Here is a 2,500-nt window from a genome sequence, read left to right on the forward strand (position 1 = left end):
ATCAGGGCCGGGCCTGGTTAGTACTTGGATGGGAGACCACCTGGGAATACAAGGTGCTGTAGGTTTTTTTTTTTTGGTTTTTTTCTCTCTTGTTCCTGCTTTCTTCAATGCTGGTGTTGAGATGTATAAGAGATGTAGGTCAGTAGGCAAGCAATACCTACAGTCACACCACCCTGAACAAGCCCAATCTCGTCTGATCTTGGAAGCTAAGCAGGGCCGGGCCTGGTTAGTACTTGTATGGGAGACCACCTGGGAATACCAGGTGCTGTAGGATTTGGTTTTTTTTTTTTGTTTTTTTTTCTCTCTTGTTCCTGCTTCCTTCAATGCTGGTGTTGAGATGTATAAGAGATGTAGGTCAGGCGGCAAGCAATACCTAAAGCCAAACCAACCAAAACAACCCCAATCTCATCTGATCTTGGAAGCTAAGCAGTGCTGGGCTTGGTTAGTACTTGGATGGGAGACCACCTGGGAATACAAAGTGCTGTAGGTTTTTTTTTTCATTTTATTTTCTCTCTTGTTCCTGCTTCCTTCAATGCTGGTGTTGAGATGTATAAAAGATGTAGGTCAGTAAGCAAGCAATACCTAAAGCCAAACCAACCAAAACAAGCCCAATCTCGTCTGATCTTGGAAGCTATGCAGGGCCATGCCTGGTTAGTACTTGGATGGGAGACCACCTGGGAATTCAAGGTGCTGTAGGTTTTTTTTTCTCTGTTGTTCCTGCTTCCTTCAATGCTGGTGTTGAGATGTATAAGAGATGTAGGTCAGTAAGCAAGCAATACCTACAGCCACACCACCCTAAAAAAGCCCAATCTCGTCTGATCTTGGAAGCTAAGCAGGGCCGGGCAAGGCCTGGTTAGTACTTGGATGGGAGGCCACCTGGGAATACAAGGTGCTGTAGGTTTTTTTTTTTTCATTTTATTTTCTCTCTTGTTCCTGCTTCCTTCAATGCTGGTGTTGAGATGTATAAGAGATGTAGGTCAGTAAACAAGCAATACCTACAGTAAACCACCCTGAACATGCCCAATCTCATCTGATCTTGGAAGCTAAGCAGGGCCGTGCCTGGTTAGTACTTGGATGGGAGACCACCTGGGAATACCATATGCCGTAGGTTTTTGTTTTTTTCGGTTTTTTTTCTCTCTTGTTCCTACTTTCTTCAATGCTAGTGTTGAGATGTAGGTTAGTAGGCAAGCAATACCTACAGCCGCACCACCCTGAACAAACCCAATCACATCTGATCTTGGAAGCTAAGCAGGCTGGGCCTGGTTAGTACTTGGATGGGAGACCACCTAGGAATACCGGGTGCTGTAGGTTTGTTTTTTTCATTTTTTTTTCTCTCTTGTTCCTGCTTCCTTCAATGCTGGTGTTGAGATGTATAAGAGATGTAGGTCAGTAGGCAAGCAATACCTACAGTCAACCACCCTGAACATGCCCAATCTCATCTGATCTTGGAAGATAAGAAGGGCCGTGCCTGGTTAGTACTTGGATGGGAGACCACCTGGGAATACCATATGCCGTAGGTTTTTGTTTTTTTCGGTTTTTTTTCTCTCTTGTTCCTACTTTCTTCAATGCTAGTGTTGAGATGTAGGTTAGTAGGCAAGCAATACCTACAGCCGCACCACCCTGAACAAACCCAATCACATCTGATCTTGGAAGCTAAGCAGGCTGGGCCATGTTAGAACTTGGATGGGAGACCACCTGGGAATACCATGTGCTGTAGGTTTTTTTTTTAATTTTTTTTTTCTCTCATGTTCCTGCTTCCTTCAATGCTGGTGTTGAGATGTAGGTCAGTAGGCAAGCAATACTTACAGCCACACCACCCTGAACAAGCCCAATCTCGTCTGATTTTGAAAGCTAAGGAGGGCCGGGCCTGGTTAGTACTTGGATGGGAGACCACCTGGGAATACCAGGTGCTGTAGGTTGTTTTTTTTTGGTATTTTTTCTCTCTTGTTCTTGCTTCCTTCAATGCTGGTGTTGAGATGTAGGTCAGTAGGCAAGCAATACTTACAGCCACACCACACTGAACAAGCCCAATCTCGTCTGATCTTGGAAGCTAGGGCTGGGCCTGGTTAGTACTTGTATGGGAGACCACCTGGGAATACCAGGTGCTGTAGGATTTGTTTTTTTTTTCGTTTTTTTTTCTCTCTTGTTCCTGCTTCCTTCAATGCTGGTGTTGAGATGTATAAGAGATGTAGGTCAGTAGGCAAGCAATACCTACAGCCACACCACCCTGAACATGCCCTATCTCGTCTCATCTTGGAAGCGAAGCAGGGCTGGGCCTGGTTAGTACTTGGATGGGAGACCACCTGGGAATACCAGGTGCTGTACGATTTTTTTTTAGTTTTTTTTTCTCTCTTGTTCCTGCTTCCTTCAATGCTGGTGTTGAGATGTATAAGAGATGTAGGTCAGTAGGCAAGCAATACCTACAGTAAACCACCCTGAACATGCCCAAACTCATCTGATCTTGGAAGCTAAGCAGGGCCGGGCCTGGTTAATACTTGGA

At 45.0% G+C, this 2,500-nt stretch overlaps 1 non-coding gene and 11 pseudogenes across 1 annotated transcript; all 12 read left to right on the top strand.

The window, feature by feature from the left end:
• Positions 1-65, top strand: part of LOC142141978 (5S ribosomal RNA) — a 119-nt pseudogene extending 54 nt beyond the window's left edge.
• Positions 66-155: 90 nt separating this feature from the next.
• On the top strand, positions 156-274 carry LOC142141897 (5S ribosomal RNA). The gene has a single exon (XR_012688925.1). It is a non-coding gene; the product is annotated as a 5S ribosomal RNA (ribosomal RNA).
• A 97-nt stretch (positions 275-371) lies between these two features.
• LOC142141918 (5S ribosomal RNA) lies at positions 372-490 on the top strand (annotated as a pseudogene).
• Positions 491-777: 287 nt separating this feature from the next.
• LOC142141744 (5S ribosomal RNA) lies at positions 778-901 on the top strand (annotated as a pseudogene).
• A 92-nt stretch (positions 902-993) lies between these two features.
• On the top strand, positions 994-1,111 carry LOC142141780 (5S ribosomal RNA; annotated as a pseudogene).
• An 82-nt stretch (positions 1,112-1,193) lies between these two features.
• Positions 1,194-1,311, top strand: LOC142141984 (5S ribosomal RNA; annotated as a pseudogene).
• Positions 1,312-1,402: 91 nt separating this feature from the next.
• On the top strand, positions 1,403-1,520 carry LOC142141912 (5S ribosomal RNA; annotated as a pseudogene).
• An 82-nt stretch (positions 1,521-1,602) lies between these two features.
• Positions 1,603-1,720, top strand: LOC142141896 (5S ribosomal RNA; annotated as a pseudogene).
• Positions 1,721-1,800: 80 nt separating this feature from the next.
• On the top strand, positions 1,801-1,919 carry LOC142141986 (5S ribosomal RNA; annotated as a pseudogene).
• Positions 1,920-1,999: 80 nt separating this feature from the next.
• LOC142141906 (5S ribosomal RNA) lies at positions 2,000-2,114 on the top strand (annotated as a pseudogene).
• A 95-nt stretch (positions 2,115-2,209) lies between these two features.
• LOC142142095 (5S ribosomal RNA) lies at positions 2,210-2,328 on the top strand (annotated as a pseudogene).
• A 90-nt stretch (positions 2,329-2,418) lies between these two features.
• LOC142141982 (5S ribosomal RNA) overlaps positions 2,419-2,500 on the top strand; it is a 118-nt pseudogene continuing 36 nt past the window's right edge.

The sequence above is a fragment of the Mixophyes fleayi genome, chromosome 2 (genome assembly GCF_038048845.1).
Source record: "Mixophyes fleayi isolate aMixFle1 chromosome 2, aMixFle1.hap1, whole genome shotgun sequence".
Taxonomy (NCBI): domain Eukaryota; kingdom Metazoa; phylum Chordata; class Amphibia; order Anura; family Limnodynastidae; genus Mixophyes; species Mixophyes fleayi.